We start from the raw sequence: 18230 nt of genomic DNA on the forward strand, positions 1-18230 counted from the left end.
ATTGGAGCAAAGATGGCCCGGGCGCTGGGGATGGCTCCTTGGCCTCTGCCCCAGGCGCTACAGTGGCTCTGGTCGCGGCAGAGCGACCCCCCCAGAGGGGCAGAGCATCGCCCCCTGGTGGGCAGAGCGTCACCCCTGGTGGGCGTACTGGGTGGATCCCGGTCGGGCGCATGCGGAGTCTGTCTGACTGTCTCTCCCCGTTTCCAACTTCAGAAAAATACAAAAAAAAAAAAAAAAAGAAATGCTGATATTGACGGTTTTATTAAATTCTCTCCTATAGTGTGATTTTCTCCAGTTTTAGCGATGAATAAAGAAATTTGATAACTAGCCTCAGAACACGATTATTAGTTGAAGTATGAGCAGTAAATAGAGACTTTAATGTTGTTCTTTTTTCAAAATTTTTCTTTAAAGTTTTAAAGTAACTCAAATCTGAATTAATATGAGCACTATGTTTCGCCTTCAAATGCACCTCAAGACGACCTCGTTTCATTGATTCGTTGGTCAAGCATTGCTGGCATAAAAGACAAAAAGGAATCCGCTCATCGTGAACAGCGGGTATGAACCCAAATTTTAAATATTCCTCTGAATATTGACGAGTTTTTTTCTTGCTTGCACCACTCATTTTACTATGGGCTATAAGAAATAAAAATAAGATCAATTAAAAACTAATATTAAAATATGTGTTAAAACATATTCAATGTGACATAGAGTAAACGTATACTAAAAATTCATATTTATTTAAATGTATATAACACATTTACTACACTACCACCGCAAATCAAAAGGTATCTATATTTTTCCACTTGACAAAATTTTCTGGAAAGTTATGCTTCTAAAATTAAAATTGTCGTGCATGCACTATTATAGCCCCAATAATATTTATAAAATATTAGTGCTTTCTAGCCCCGATGCAAGAAGTACTTAATAAAGAGTTTAATATTGATAAAAATAAAATCAAATACTTACCAATTATATCTATGCAATATATATATGTATATTTATTAAATCAACGAGCTTTTACAACAGTTTTGACTGACACTTATTTCAAATTAACACCAACTGAATGATGTGAAACACTACAGAAGTTGCGATGGGCCAATTAGGTGAGAATAACTGTGTTGTTTAGCGAGTTTTTAAAATGTCCGGGGTTCCCCGCGGCAGACGGCACGCTCCGCGGTGAACCCAGGACGAAGTTTACTTGACGACGCCAATCACCCAGTTGATATTTTGGTCTCATCAAATGAAATTATACTTAATAATTATTTACCGCAATTATTTAAGAATTGCATTTTTTGTTAAATTTGGCACCAATATCTAGCACTGCATTTAAATGGCCCGGGGCGAAAGAGTTAAAGTCGTGTCGAGTCCATTTTCAAATTGCCTCCCTTAACTATCGAATTGCCCCCCTGTGGGGCGTGGGCCCCACGTTGGAAAACACCGCTTCTGCGAAGGCCAGGGGATGGGACCGAAAGTCCCAACCCTCCAATCACAGGATTGATTACCCTGGCAACCAGACCCCATCCTTAGGTGAGATCCAAAAGCACCCTGGTAACATTAAAGAAGATACCTCCATGTTCTCATTATTTAGAAAATCCCAAGGGTCTTACGACCTCTGTGCCGGAAACCAGGACAAAGACCAAACATCTATTTCTCCTTATAAATCACAACATCACAATACGCTAATTAGTACATGAACTGTGGTCTACTCCTACCGTGAAGTCCTATAGAAAGTTAAAATGAACAAACTAAGTCTCCATACATCCATGTGAATCAATCTCAAGACATATTGATAGTAGCAAGTTACAGGAGAGAATATACCATGTGATTCATATGATCTTTAATATTTCTATAAATATTTAAGGCAAGTAAAACAATAGTATATATCATTTATGGATATGTCTGTGTAATATAATAAAGTTTAAATATTCAGACATGAAAGAAATATCCTGACTTCAGGGTAGTGGTTACCTCTGGGGAGAAAGGGTTAGGATAGGAAGGAGGTGCTCTAAATACTTAATGTTTTCTTTTTTAAAAAGAGAGAGAGAGAAAATTGATTCTGAAGCAAATAAAGTAAAATATTAACATCTGTGAATATGGGGGATTGGTACATGAGTATTGGTTCATACCTTCTGTACTTGGCTGCATATTTGAAATGTCATCATTTAACATTTAAAACATCAAACAAAAGACAGTATCACTGCTTTTGTCCAGAGGAAAACATTATTTCCATTAATTGTCTTGTTGTTGTTTTTTGGGGGTTTTTTTTTGTATTTTTCTGAAGCTGGAAACGGGGAGAGACAGTCAGACAGACTCCCGCATGCGCCCGACCGGGATCCACCTGGCACGCCTACCAGGGGCGACGCTCTGCCCCTCCGGGGCGTCGCTCTGCCGCGACCAGAGCCACTGTAGCGCCTGGGGCAGAAGCCAAGGAGCCATCCCCAGCGCCCGGGCCATCTTTGCTCCAATGGAGCCTTGGCTGCGGGAGGGGAAGAGAGAGACAGAGAGGAAGGAGAGGGGGAGGGGTGGAGAAGCAAATGGGCGCCTCTCCTATGTGCCCTGGCCGGGAATCGAACCCAGGTCCCCCGCACGCCAGGCCAACGCTCTACAGCTGAGCCAACCGGCCAGGGCCTAATTGTCTTGTTTTAAGTGTACTCACAGTGTGTGAGTACTGCAGATATTATAATACTAATTTTATTAGAGCATAGCACACTCTATATCTCTTTATATGTGTAGCTGTAACTATGCTATTCTCAACAGTCCCCTGACGCTTCCTGTGTGAACCCCTGCAAACACCTGCTTTGATGGTGCACTGTGTTTATATGGTGATCACTGGCTTTCTATTTTTCTAAGTTATAGCAACAGCTACTGACAAGGGTCACTGGCTTGGTTTCCTTGTTTCAGTAGTTGGGGCTGGGCCAGCCCAGGTCGAGCTCCTGAGAAACCACAGACTGTGTCTGCACAGTCACCAGGACCCTTCCCGGGACAGCACAGCCACAGACTGCCGGCCATCCAAGCCCCTGGTCTTTCTGCCGTGTTCTGAGGCACAGAACAAGTCTGGGAACGCCCAGCAGTGCTGCCTGCCTTCCTCACTCGATCTCTAACTTTGAAAGGGCTTCCTGTTTGACTTAAGCACGGGGATCAGAGGGGATGAATTACAGATAGGTATGGCTTGCAAAAAAAAAAAAAAAAAGATTTTATCCCATAGCACAGAGTTGCATAGTAGCAGTTCAATACTTTATAAATAGCCTAGCATGTAAACAATGGAAAATGATCGTGGTGTGGACATTACCACGTCATGACATCACTGCCGTGTCACTGTGATTGCCTGTTCTTTGGTATGTATTTGACCACAGTGACATCACTGAACGTCACACCACAGGCCACACGATACAGTACATCCCCCCTCGCTTTATTACCCTTACGTGATTTTTTGTACACAGTCAGTCACAGGAACATCTGAGTTAGAATGTTTATTTTGTTTGGATGTTTCTGATGTTTGGAACCCTTGATAGATGATATTTGTTTTGAATTCTTTCAGTACTATTGTTCTGGTGGCCTTGGGCAATTGCAATTATACATCAAAAGTACTTGCATATTTATTTAATTTATTCTCACATCATAGGTGAGTCTGAACTGATCGTTTATTCATCCAAGACATAGAGGGAGTAACGAAACCCAGAGAGAGTAAGGGATCCCCCCTGCCCCCAAGGTTGCACAGTAGAGATTCTTGACTCAAAATATTTTCTGATTCTTAAAACCAGCGTTTGTCCTGTGACTTCAATGTTCTTCAATTTTCTCCCTTAAAATTTCAGTTCCTCATACTTGATTAGACTAGCAAACAGTTGCAGAAAATAGAATGTTGGAGCTTAAAGAGGCGTTAGAGAGATGATCTCATGTCAACACGTACAAAGGAGGAAGGTGGCAGGTTTCCTGGGATGGTGGCTGTGGTTGAGGGCTGACTTTCGCTGTCCCACCTATCCACACCTCTGTGATTAATAACACCCTGAAGCGCACTTTGTTCCACCTGCCACACCTTAGCAACTTTCCACACTGACGCTCTAATTTGCAAAGTGTTCACGAAACAAGAACTAGAAACTGAGAAGTCCTTGTGGTTAAGAAAGTTGGTCAACATCATCCCTGCATTAAAAAGAGAAAAATTTAAAAAAGGATAGCGTTCGAAGAAGCTGCTTATCGTCCTGGTCAGCTGGACAGCAAGCTTCATCCCCGTGCACATGGTGCGGAGACAGCATCTCAGGAAACATGCCCATCAGGGACTCTTTCCCACGTGGCTTTCTTGGGCACAAAGGGACACCCGTTGGCCCCCAGGTGTCCTCCAGGAACTAGAACAATAATTCTTAAGAACACTATGCAATATGTTAACTTGGAGCTTGGGAAATTATAATACCAGCTCTTTGTTTAGGCTTGTTGATGACCTTCAGTTGTTCCATAGAACAAACCTAGAGGATTCCAAGGAGGGTTAACTTCTTTGTCTTTTGTGGTCTCTGTTCCTTGGGCAGTGTAACACAGTCAAGTGTTCTGTCTTCTCATTCTACAGCAAGGCTCGGCACCATGACTATTTGTACTGAAGTGAGTATAATAGGGTCTGTCACAGCAATTTTCGACCCTAACAATAGCCACCTGGTGTAAATAAATCAAAATTGTATCTATTTTTTTTATCAGATCAGTAGAAATATAATATATATATACTTTTATTATATATATTTTTATATACATATTTGATGTATGTATATACTTCTTGTATATATATATATACACAAGTATATATATTCTTTTTTATGTGCCACAGAATTTTAGTAACTAGTTTATATGTGCCATAAGATGAAAAAGGTTGAAAATCACTGATTTATAAGGACTTACAATTCTGATCAATATAGTGTAATATCAACTAGATTTACCCTCCTACCCAAGGCAGGTGAAAAGAGATGAAATATATATATTTCATCTAAATATTATATGAAGCAATCGTATTCAAGTTGTTAGACATTTGGTCATGAGAGACAAGGGTCACTGAGATGGGAAACAAGCGAGAACAACTTGGTTATGACCCAGGAACTTCTCCTACAGCGCGGGAAGAGAGAGCCCGGGTTGTCTTTTTGTCTGGCTGAATTGAGGAGACAAAGCTCTCAGTCCTGGGAAACAAGACATCTAGAGTTTGGAGGCAGAGACAAAAACAGCCGCACAGGACAAACCCAACTGCTGGGGAGGGTCCCTCTTGACCACTCAGCTGAGTCGCCCGTCAGTGTGTGCATTCGAGGGACCGCCCCAGACCAGGCAAAGAGCCACCTGATGAAATCTCAGGGGATGGACCTCAGAGTCCCCAGTAGCCCTGGTGGAAAACCTCATCCTTCTAATGGAACCAGTGACCCAGGAGGAATGTCGCCTCAGGAGTGGGGATACTCTTCCCATTTCACAGAGGAGGCAGCTAAGAAAGAATAAGTAATTGCCCACATCTTATTTAACTATTGGGCTGCTGAGTCATTATTCCATGTTCTGTGCTCCATTTTAATCATGATTTGGAGATGATTCAGTTTTTCCAAACATCAGTTTACTTGACGACTCAGGTGATGCTTCTTATATAGAAAGACTTTGTTCCATTCTTGGGTGTCTAAAGTTTGAATGTTGTTTCCGGGTAAATTTCTGGAAGTGCAGATGTTAGAATTACAAAACTAGAAGGCATGCATTGGTGTGAATGCTTGATTCTACAGATTATAGGAATGGTAAGATTTTTCTCACTATTTTAAGGGATCAGTCTCTTGAGTCTCATGTTGCTCTCTGCTATGGACTGAATGCTTATGTCTCCCTAAAACTCATATGTTGAAGCCCTGATCCCTGGAATGGGGCCTTTGGGATGGAATTAAGATTATAGAAGGTAATGAAGGCAGATCTTGATGGGGTAGAATAAGTTCCCTTAGAAGAGGAAACACCAGAGATCGTCTCTCCCCACCCCCACCCCCACGTGAGAACGCGATGAGAAGGAGGTTGCCTGCCCCGCACAAAGAGCTCTTGCTGCCGCCCAGCCAGACTGGCCCCTCTGTCTCAGGATTCCAGAGACTCCACACTGTGCTACAGTGTATCTCTCTCTGGGTGTTTAAGCACCCAGCCTGTGCTATTTTGTAATAACAGCCCAAGCTGACTGTACACTAACAAATGAATAATTCCATCCCCAACTCTCACCTGTAATGTTTAGAGGATCACAATAGTATGTATAAAAATTTAATCTACCACTGCAGGTCTAAACACTGCAAACAGCATAAAAAGTCTTCCTTTTCCAAATAGCCATGTCTGCTGTCCTCAAAGATCCCACTCTGAGAGACAACAGTTCCATTTCTCTGCCCCCTGCTTCCTAAACTGAGGTGAATCATGGAGGTTCCCAGGGCCAGGAGCTAGGAAAACCAGGTCCTTACTCTTTGAACCTAAAATGTGCATCGGAGGCAAGAATAATCTCAAGGTGCCTTATGAACTCCAACTTGTGACCGAGTGTTCCCTGAATTTACTCACATTCTCAGGTACCGCTGCCTGCCAGCTCCCCTGGAACCTGAGATGGGGGGGGGGGGGTGCCGCCCCCCAGGGGGGCAGAAGGCGCTGTGCTCCTGTGGCCTATGATTCCTGGAGGCTCTTCCAGTAAAAGCTGCTGACTTGCTGGAGAACACAGAGCTTTTATCTTCACCCCGTGACAGGCAGGACCTGTGGCTTTGCTGTCAACACTTCCCAGAAGAAAAGTAGCATTTCCTCATCATTACAGCAACGTTCTCCTAAATCATGGCAATGTGTCAAGTACCAGGGTTGTGGTCATTTTGCACTTTGATCCAACACAGAGAAAGTTAGTAATGGGAATGAAGACTGGAGACAGGAATTAGACCAACCAGCCCTAGAGCATTGTGAAATAGCTCTGTCCCCCCTGCCGGTCCCTGCCCTGCTCACCTACCCCCCAGGATCCCAGACCCTGGTGGGTGACTGACCCTTAATGCCCCACAGGCCTGGCCACCTTCCTTCTTCAAAACATGAGTTTTGAGTCCCATCACTATAGAAAGTTGACCCCTATCCCCATAACGACCCAGTTGTCTTCATAGTAAATGCACAAACCAGGGATTGCACAATGGAAGTCAGAGAGATGCTTGAGACCAACGGATATGTCTGCTTTTGACAGTGGTATTGTGAATAAACCTATTTATATTTTTCTTTTAAAATACCTTTGTACCTACTGTCCTATCCTCAGTCTGCGCTGGGCTCTAACCTACAGGCTCTGGTGCAGATGGGAATTGTAATTGCTTCTTTTTTTCTTTTCCTCCTATTTCTTTTGTTTCCTTTTTCTTCTTTGGGAACTGTAATTGCTAAAGTTAATCTCTGCTGATATGCAAATTAATAAATAAACTCTGCTAAGATGCCCGAACCTTTTGCAAAAGGAAGTGCCAGGTGTTGGGAAGTGCCTGCGGTGAGACGCCCAGAGGGCTCAGCGGAGGCAGCACCTCGGAGCCCAGGACACAGGGGTGCAGGAGGACCCGCTCTGCCTGAACCACACTCAGATTTACCCACACACGCTCACAGGGGGCCCACTGAGTTGACATCATTTTCTTTGATCGATTCTAGAGCTAGGTTAAGGGTCAAAGAATGATGTAAGCTAGTGGTTCTGTTTTACATTAATAAAGCAATAAATTATTGCTTAGATGACACACATGGGTTGGGGGCGGGGAGAACACATGGGTATTCTGTGTGGGACAGCAGCACAGAGCAAAAGTGAGAGGGTAGAGCAGGACACGGCTTGTCCTGGCCCAGCGGCGAAGAGACCGGAGAGGCCAGGCCGGAGTGTGACGAGTCTTGCATCCCACAAACATTGCTGGAGCATTTCAGGGTAGAAAGACATCTCTTCCTCTTCCTTCCTCTTTCTCCTTTTCTTCTTTTTAAAACTGGGTTTGTGGTTTGGGACAACTTACGTTTGGGAGCACTGTTACCAACTGTGACGTAGAAACAGAAACAGAGCTCAGAAGGACGGCTGATGTAGAAACAAGTATCTGCTGTATCTCCTCCTCCCATGTTGTCCCTGTCCCCTCTCAGACAGGGGTCTGGGGACAACGAGCTCCGGCAGGAGTGACCCAGCGGAAGGGAGGCAGGTGATCCACCAGAAGCGTGTGACAAATACCTTCCAGCAATGGCCCTGGTATTTAGTTATCATTAAAAAATAATAATAATAAAAACAAAACAAATTTAATTTTTCTAATTCAATTTTTCTTTCATTAGGCTGAAACTCTGATCATCACACAATAGATGGCTTAAAGTAATAGAGTGGGGGTGGAATTATTTTATCACATGATTTAAATTACGGATAGGTCCATTCCCACATCACAGAAGTCTGCCAAACGCCACCATCCATTTGGTTGAGTTCTGGTCAATTAACATGCCACGATGGTCTTAAAAAGGAAAACACACACCAGACGTTGGAAGTCAGAATCAGCAGCACTCAGACCCGAAGACTGATGGTGTGTGCAGCAAAATGGAAATAGACCCAAGAGGCAGAGAGGACTTGGGCTCGAGTCCTGACTCCAGTTACCTCTGGCTTCCTCCCTGTGTACCTCTACTAAGCCCCCAGACTTGGCCAAGCCTGTCTCCTCTTTTGCAAAAGCTAAACACTAAGGATGACTTCCTTGCTGGGTTATTGTGAAGATTTCACATTATGTTAAAAGAAAAAAAAAAGAAATGCTTTTGTTGTTGTCACATCAGAGTGAATACTAGACCTACTATTTTTATAAGGTGTGAGTCTCTCTCTCTCTTCCTGAAAGATGTCTGCTTTAGATTGTCTGACCTCAATAATTATGCTTCGTTTAATATCCTTCTTGAAAGGAGAAAAGGTAAACATGTTCTGTGATCGTCTGGGTTGTCTTTAGTGTAAGGAGCTCCCTGATGATTTGGGAGACGACCTGAACTAGCTGTTTCTTGTCTGTGTTCTTTATTTATTTCCAAGGCATCTACTGTCCAAACTTGGGAAGAAGTCAGAGCTAATGGAATTTCTTTGTAAAGAGAATTACATTCCTTACAGTTTCAGAGAGACAGCCAGGTACTAAGAAACAGATGCCTATGCCAACACTGCCGCCGATGAAGACCCAGATAGTACATGAGTTACGGACTGCTCACACTCACCCCATTTTTATGAGTCAACATTTCAGGATGTTCTGAACCTCCAACACAGTTGGGATGAGATACAATTTTAACTGAAACTCCCTTTTTTTTTTTTTGTCTTACTCTCTGTTGAGACCAAGTTATCTGGGTCCCAGGGACCAATCTGATTATTTTTTTGGGGGTGGGGGCTGTGGTAAAAGGAGTGTGGGACACATGACTATGACTTGCAATCACATATTTTAAAAGACTTGCTTCCTTGAGTTTCATCAACACTTTTCAGATTTGTTAGCCTCTGATATGGAAAATAAGAGTTTTCTAAAAAAGACTTGAATATCAGATTTATGACAGAGAAAGTCTTCTTTGATCTGCTGTCTCCCATCAGACATTACCAAGAACCACCTCTAGAGCATGCTCTCTACCCCTAAGGAATGAACTCCAGGACCAGAGGGCTCTGTGCCTCGCCGGCCAGCCCGTGAGACCAGTTTGCTGGGTGGAAGGAGGGTTGGATATGCAGGAAGGAGGGAAGTCTATCCCTGTGACCCCAGGTGACTGTAGGAAGAAGGGAAACAAAGAAAGAGAAGAAAACCCTCAGGGATGTGGGTCCTGAATTTCCCTTCCTGGTTTTCATTTCACTTCCTGTTATAAACCTGTGTGTGGCCTCTGAGGAGGGACCCCACGCCAACAAGGGACCGTGCGCGGCTGAGTTAGGACGGCAGTGTGGTGTTCAGATAAAGGGGTTAGACTGCACACCTGGATCTCCCTTGGTTCCCATCTGGTGTGAACGCCAAAGAGCAGGTTGAGGGTCATCCATGCACCACCACGGCCAAGGTGAGGCGATCTCCTTGTGAAGTCTGGAGAAGGACTACCTGGGCTAGGGCTCTGGAAGGACACAGCAGAGACCCAGAGAAGTCCACCCTGTGAAAGCTGAGGGGAGTGGAGTCAACCAGAAGTGGCCACAGGACCCTGACCGAGCAGAGAAAGAAGGCGGCAGCAGCACACTGAGATCGGGTCCTCCACGGCCAAGGCCACCTAGATCGGGGCGGACGTCAGGGTGGGCTGAGACCCTTTCATTCAAGTGTTTTCTTCTTACACCCTATTCGCCGTCTTGGAGAAAATAAGAGAGTATAGATAAGAGCAATTATCCCAAAAGACTAAGCATTAACCACAGAAGCTGTTTAAATATGTAGCAAAGGTCTAACTAGACTGGACATTTAGTTCTCTCCGTCACGCACTCCAAACACCACACGGGGCAGCATCACGGTCCACACGTGACCTCCTACACATTCAGCTGTTACGCGAGCAAGTGCACAAGCCCATCACGTAATGGTTCCCGAGCAATACCACTCATTTGCAATGCATCCCTGGCAAGCTCCCGGCGTGCCAAGTGCTGTGCCGGGGTTCCGTGGGCGCGGTGAAGAATGAGGTGCGGCACAGTCCTGGCCTTTAAGAAGCTCTTGGTAAATGGATGAGTCTTCTCAGGCCATTAAAACAGTCTGTTGACTTGTTAACACTTCAGAAGGTTAGTAGCTTAAGTTATTTTTCTCATGTAACAGTCACAGTGGATGTCCCAGTCAGGAGGGTCCTCATCCTCTACAATCATTCAGGGACCCAGGCTGCCATCATCTTGGCCATGTGGATTCCAAAGCCACCTGGAGCATCGACTACCCCATCAGCCACAGTGGGAGGGCCCTACAGACCCGGCTTCCTCGCAGCCAATCACTATGGCACACTCATGGGAGGGAACCCAGCCTTCAGGGCCACTCATGATAACAAGAGAGGCTGGGACTTTAGTCTGGTCATATGTCCAGGAAGAGGGGGAGGCTGGCCTTTGGGAGACAGCTGGAGGCCTTCTCCACAGGAGTATGCTCCCCTGATAACGTAGCCGATGCAGCAGAGCGCCGCGCTGGAGGTTACACTGACACTTTCTGTTCTGAACTACATACAAGAAGAGAGACTCAGAGGACTTGCAGGCAGCATGAGAGTGACTCAGAGTCAATAGCCACAAGGACTTGTAGATGGATTTATTGTACTTGTAAGCCCAAACCCCCTTGAATGTGATCACATTCTAGTGTCCAAAAGGAATGGAAGAACGGCCTTTCAGAGTGTAGGAATCCCATGCTGGTCCTGGGACCTATCGCACCCCAGCGACAGCCGACAGCGGGTCAACGGGCCTCCCCCCTGCCCAACCCTCCCCAAGAAGAGGTGATCACAGTCTCTTGCCCTAGCAAGCATTTAGGATGAGGCATTAGTGTTTCAGGTCAAAACAGAGGAGGGACCGGGGCTCTGGAAGGCGAGGGGGCAGGGAGCTGTTCACAGTGAGGTCTGGTGTTGGGGTCCTTGGGAGTTAGCATCTCTCCCAGGCCGCTGCGCCAAAGGCCGCAGAGTCCGCCACCGGCAGGGCGACGTGGAACCAAGGTTGGGCGCCAGGTTACAGCTTCAGGGCTTGATGAACGGAGCCTGTGAGACGCGTCCTGGGAAGCTTGCCCTTGGGCTTTCTAGAAAGCAAACATAAACATTTTTATGAAATCTGCACAAAACAGGAGTGGAGACTGAAATGACTGGAAACGCGCCAATGGGGACATATGTGGGAGGCTTGTAAGAGCAGCAGTCAGGAGAGGAGGAGGAGCCGCAGTGGCCCTGCGCGGAGAGGGAGGCAACAGCGCCCGGCAGTGACCAGATAACACGGCGGTCGGAGGGGACACAGGAAGGACAGTACAGAAGAAAACTCAACAAGAAAAGTGCCGCTGGGGAAGGTCAGAGGTCATCTTAAAGAAGGGGGTCAAGAGATCAAGGACGGTGACAATACCGTCCTCGTTGTTCTTCTGGGTAGGGTCTGATCCAGGGGATGCGCTTAGGGGCCTGGTGGAAAGGTGAAAACACATCACTCAGGTCTAGTCTCTCACCTTATTACAGGACAGGATGGAGGAGGCTGTGAGGCCACCACGGGTCAGCTTGAAGGGTGCCTTTACTCCCCTGTTCGTCAGCCAGCAACCCAAAGTGTTTCCACTGAGCGCTGGCTGTCGGGGCTGCTGTGGCAGTGAACCGAGACGCAGGGGTGAGCCTGACAGCCAGATGTCCTCGGACACCTCCGGGCTCCACACCAGCCCCCCAGCAGGGCTCCCTCCTGCCCCCCTTCCTTTGGGTTGGGAGACTTCCTGGCACTTCCATGCCCTCTGTCCCTCCCCTTTGCCCCGAGCCAGGTGGTACTGTATCACCTGGAGTACATCTGCATTGTAACGGTGAAGTGATCATGACCTAGGACCATGAACTTGACAGGGAAGCGCACTCAGTCCTGTGACCTCGGAGCTGACAGGACTATGAGCACAGAAGGGAGGCAGGCTCGCTGGGCCAATGGCTCAGCGTTGTTCTGACAAAGAGAAAATTAAAATGAAGATGCTCACCAGGCCCATTGTTTTTTCACTTCTTCGAGTGACAGTGTACACACAGAACCCCAGGCTGGGTTGTCCTCGCTCATCTTCCAGTTCGTATTTATGTGTCCAGCCCCTGCCCGGCCTTGGAAACACAGCAGCCAACCGCACAGTCTCTTAGGACAGAGAAACTGATCTGCTCCTTGGAGGTGAATCTTGTGGTCCTGGGAAGACGTTGTACCTTCGTGGTCTCAGTGCCCGTCTCTACACTGGGACTGAGACCAGAGGGAGCTTTCTTCCAGCTCACTTACCGAGGACAGACCCTGATGGAAACAGAGGTCCTGGTGCCCCTGCCCTCCACAGTCTCCTCAAGACATGACCCCTAAGGATCAAAGGGAGAGGCAGTGGTGTCCCAGCAGGGGACGCACACTCGGCCCCCAACCCTCCGGGCCACCTCTCGGGCACGGGTGCTTTGTGCTGACTCTCACGTGGCTGGCTAACTGAGCAGTGTCTGCATTCTGCTGTGCTCTGCATGCTTCGGGCTGGCACCCAAGTAACAGAGCAGTTCTGAGGTGGAATGAAAGGGAGGGGCAGTGTTTGGTGCCAATCGTGGGAGGGAGGAGCTCCTGGGGCTGGCGAGGGCCCGGCTTGCCACAGAAGCTGTCCCTGCCTCCTGCCCCTACAGCTGGCAGCCTGGCCATCCACCTCATCCCGTGTCCCACGGTGGACAGCTGGCACCGGGAGGGCCCTGCCCCCTTGGCGGCGCAGAACTTAGTTGTGCCTGTGGAAAGCGTCTTTGGTCCTTGTGCACGTCAGCAAGGAGAAGGCAAGACTCCCAAATCCAGGATCCTGAACATTTCTGGTGCCCTTTGGCTGGCCGGTGAAGCCCGTGGACACCATCTTAAATGACTGTTCTTACATGCAAAAAAAATTAAAATACATACATAAGAGTATAAAGGACAACAATTATATTGAAACTGAATGATCAAAACATTGAAGATTGTCATAATGTAATATAAGTGCTTCTTTATTAATATATAAAAACATGTTTCTCCATAATTTCAAAGTCATGATGATTTGTTGACTTTCTCTGCAATAACCATGAGATGATATTAAAGTAACTGATTTCCAATGACAAAATTTCAGGTGCTGCTCAGACTACTGTGCTTGCCTCCTATTGTATTAGCTATCTGTTGCTGCATAACATACTTAGCAACTTAAAAAAATGAAACCTTACCACTTGCAACAACATGGATGGACCTAGAGGGTATTATGTTCTGTAAGATAAGTCAGACAAACACAAACATCATATGGTTTCACTTATCTATGGAATCTAAAGAACAATATAAATGAACAAACAAAACAGAAACAGGCTCATGGACACAGAGAACAGGCTGGTGGCTGGCAGAGGGGAGGGGTGTGGAGGGGGTGGGTGCCAAAGATGATGGGATTGGGAAGTACAGATTGATAATTACAGAATTGTCACAGGGATGTGAAGTACAGCACAGGGAATAGAGTCAATAATACGGTAATAATTATGTAGGGTCCCAGGTGGGTACTGGAAATATCAGAAGGAACACTTTGTAAAGTGTACAATTGTCTAACTACTATGTTGTATACTCGAAACTAAGACAAAGTAATATTGAACATAAACTGCAATTAAAAAAATATTTTTTTAATTAATAAAAACAAATAACAGCCATTGTCATACTAGGTTTACGAGGGTCAGGAATCCAGCAGGGGATTCTGGGTATTTCTCATCGGAGCCCTCTATGAGGCTGCAGCCCATTTGTGGGCTGGGCTACATCATCTGACCCCTGGAGTGTCCACGTCAAGCTCACTCAGTTCCCGGATGGCTCTTGCCTGGATGCCTTAGCTCCTTGTCACACATCCTTGAGACATGGCAGCTGGTTTCCCTCGGATTGAGAGGTGGAGAAAGAGAGCAGCATCCGAGCGAAGCCACAGTCTTTCTTAGCCTCCTCTGAGTAGGGCCGCTCTGTCACTTCCGCATCCTGCTGGTCACATAGATCAACTCTCGTACATGGGAGGGGTGCACAAGGGTGTGAACACTGGGAATGGGGTCCTTGGGCCATCTGGAAGCTGGCCACCACACTAATGCCCATCATGGAAGGTTGCTAAATTTTAAAGCTTAGTAAATATAATTTTTTTTTTTTATTAAGTGAGAGGCAGGGAGGCAGAGACAGACTCCTGCATGTGCCCCGACTGGGATCCACCTGGCAAGCCCCTTACAGAGCAATGTTCTGCCCATCTGGGGAAGCTGCTCTGCTGCTTGGCAACCAAGTTATTTTAGCACCTGAGGAGAGGCCATTGAGCCATCCTCAGCACCCGGGGCCAACCTGCTCAAATCATTCAAGTGATGGCTGCAGGAGGGGAAAAGAAAGAATGAGAGAGAAGGGGGAGGGGTGAAGAAGCATATGGTCAATTCTCCTGCATGATCTGACCAGGACCTGAACCCAGGACTTTCATATACTGGACCAACACTGTACCACTGAGCCAACCAGCTAGGGCTGTAAAATATTCAGATCCAAGATCTTAGACCCTGATGTCTATGCACAGACTCTAGGCTGACCACCCCTGGTAGATGGACAGCATCTTTGTTCCCAGACAATCTCTGAGTTTAAAGGAAAGCTGTGGGGTGGTCAAGATCACAGACCATCCTTTTAAACACAAAACTTGATGGTCTGCATACAGGCAGGAGAGACTCTCCTCTAATGAGCTGGCGGTTGCTGCTGCTCTTGGCTTTGCACAGAGCCTGACATATGGGAACACCTTGGAGACAACCTCACTGGAGATTTTTACACAGAGAACATACCACCCTTGCTCCTGCCTGGAGACTTTTGCACATTCTCCTCCCTCTGCCTGGTACACTCTTCCTCCAGGTCTGGTTGGTTGAATCCACAGAGGCAAAACTCAAGGATACAGAGGGCTATACACACACACACACACACACACACACACACACACACACACATGTGTGTACATATACATGTAAACAAGCACAAATTAAATACAGAGGGTGAGTGTATGAGCACTTATTATACTCTCCTTGTCATCCTGTGTATTTATAAATGTTCATGATAGCAAGCTCATAAATTTTTAAACATATAGGAATCAGGGCCTCAGAGAGGGGAAGAGATGTGCCTGCTCATGATAATTTAGCTGCTCGTCAGTGGCAGATTAGGAACCCCCAGGTCAAAGTGCTTTCCGGAACGTTCTTCCTCACATTTTTTTTTCCCAGCTCTGAAACAAAGACTTTTCTGATGAGTCAGGAAAACTACAGAGGACAAATCCCTCTGTCCCCAGTTCAACAGGGGTCAGAAATGTTTTATCAATTTCAAACAGACCCACACTTGGTCAGTTTTCCTGGAGTCCATACATATACATGTCATCATGAATGGCCCATGTGTGATTTAAATCACGTACACCAACAACAAAGGATGTTTCTTTCTTCTTATTATCGAAGCCTTTAAAAATAAGAGAGATAAGTCTTCGGCAAAAAAGGAGCTCACATACTTAAGGCCTTTGCTGAAAGGTGACTGTTGCTTCTGCTATGTTTTAACCTCTTTTTTCTTTCTTTCTTTCCTGTTTTGTTCTTACTTCCCAGGCATCCAAACTCTGATGCAGCCCAGACTCAGATTCTAAACAGCCTGGCTTTAAAACCTGGCTCTTACGCTTACTAGTTGTGCAACGTGAACATGGACACTCATCTTCCTATGTTTCCGTTTCATCGCTGTAGAACGGACCCATGCTAGTGTGGGAAGCAGAACAACATCCCCCAATGATGCTGATGCTCTAATCCCCGGAACCCGCATACATTCTGCCAGACCTGGAGAATGGCCTTTGTGTGACACTCAGACTTTGCAACAGGAGATGACCTTAGATTACCTGGGTGGACTCTGCCTAATCACACGAGTTTCTAAAACTCAACGCCTTTCCAAGGGTGGAAAGAGAAGGATGCTACGATGAAGAAGGACCCGCTGGGTGGACTGTCGGGAAGGACCTAACTGTCCCTGGAAATTGGCCTCGCCTCATCAGAAGAGATGTGTATAAAGAGCTATCACCAAAAATCCCTTCACAAACCTTAAAATGTTCGAATAGCAGCATTTTTTCAATGTAAAAAAGAGAAAGGTAAACGTAATCTTAGCCATGCATTTTATTTCACCTAATGTACCCAAACAATTGTTATTTTAACACATTATCAGTATAACATTATCAAGGAGCTATTTTACATTTTTTTGTACCAAGTCTTTGAACTTATTTGTGTTTTACATTTCCAGCTTGTCTGAATTTGCACTACCCACATTTCACGGCTACTGTACTGAACAGTGCAGCGTACAGGGCATAAAATAAATGTCCTCTAGACTGAGGGACACAGGCGTAGTTGAAAGCAAAGGAACCTCAGTGAAACCTGGGTGTTGAGTAGAAGCTCTGACCCTAAATGTGGAAACCCGCTTCCCTGTTGCTGCTCTATCTCCCCCACCCCCACCCCCACCCTTCTATCTTCTTGGTTTCAAAACTCAGGCAGCTAAGCTTACGCTGTTCAGGGAGTTCTTAAACATGGGCAGTTAGCCAAGGATGACCCGACCCTTGAGGAAAGCATTTAATAGGAAAGGTGCTGAACACACAATGTTGGGAAATAATTCTGAGTCTCTCATATTGCTGCCTGTTTTCCCCACAGAGATGCTGCGCCTAGGCTCCAGGCTGTGTTTTCAGAGCTATCTGTATCCCTAACAGCCTTGCAAGATACCGTGTCTCCCTCCAGGGCAAAGCGCAGGTGGGCCTGCTGTCCAGTACGCTGTCTTACTCCAGAGCCAAAGTCAGAAAGACTTACCAGACATCATAAAAGATGAGGGTTTCCTCCCCTTGAACACAAGCAACTGACTGTGTGTGCAAACACTACCCAGGCTTCTTTGGGTCGCCCTGCGGGAAATTACACTCAGGGGAAATTGATGCAAATGCTTGTATTTTGGCTGCGGCTATTTCTGTGAGCAGTAAAGTCTCTTATCTCTGACCCAGGAGTCTCATGTCTTCTGCCTGCGCTCATGCAACTGTGACAGGCTAACTTGTTGGTCTGCAAGTGGGGTAAAATCTTAGATCTTCACAGTTCTTAACAACAAAACACAAACAGGAAAAGACAAAAACAACTTGAAAAAAAAACAAAAACATATAAGTAATTTTTTAGCCTGGCCTGTGGTGGCGCAGTGGATAAAGCATCCACCTGGAATGCTGAGGTCGCTGGTTCAAAACCCTGGGCTTGCCCAGTCAAGGCACATAGAGAAAGCAACTACTATAAGTTGATGCTTTCAGCTCCCCCTTTCTCTCTTTCTCTCTCCCTCCTCTCTCTAAAAATCAATAAATCAATAAAAGAATTTTTAAAAATTAACTTTAATATCCTCTGAGAGATTTTAAAAAGTTGTTATAGCTATGAAACAAGCAAGAACGCCATAGAAATGGGAAATGCATAGTATAGAAAAGAGTTCTGGGGAATTAAACCTGTGGTAATAACAGAATAGACCTCAGAAGATCTGCTTCTGTGTATCCTTTCGTGGTCCACTAAAAGGGGCGGGGGCACCAGTGTGGTTAATTTTACATTTTTTAAAAAGGAAGCCTGAGAAATTATCGGATCATGATGTTTTTCGCTTTCTGTATGTTTCCAACCACATTTTCACCTCATGGCTCATCTCTTCCCTCACTCGTTCATTCACTCAG

The 18230-nt window shown here is 45.9% G+C and overlaps 1 long non-coding RNA gene across 2 annotated transcripts; it reads right to left on the bottom strand.

The window, feature by feature from the left end:
• Window positions 1-11138: 11138 nt before the first annotated feature.
• LOC136389064 (uncharacterized) lies at window positions 11139-13095 on the bottom strand. Of its 2 annotated transcripts, none has more exons than XR_010748250.1 (2): window positions 12534-13095; window positions 11139-11627 (listed from the first exon to the last, which is right to left on the bottom strand). It is a non-coding gene; the product is annotated as an uncharacterized lncRNA (long non-coding RNA). The 2 variants fall into 2 exon arrangements; XR_010748251.1 differs by lacking the exon at window positions 12534-13095 and adding an exon at window positions 12036-12149.
• Window positions 13096-18230: the final 5135 nt, after the last annotated feature.

Source organism: Saccopteryx leptura, chromosome 1 (assembly GCF_036850995.1).
Source record: "Saccopteryx leptura isolate mSacLep1 chromosome 1, mSacLep1_pri_phased_curated, whole genome shotgun sequence".
Classification (NCBI taxonomy): domain Eukaryota; kingdom Metazoa; phylum Chordata; class Mammalia; order Chiroptera; family Emballonuridae; genus Saccopteryx; species Saccopteryx leptura.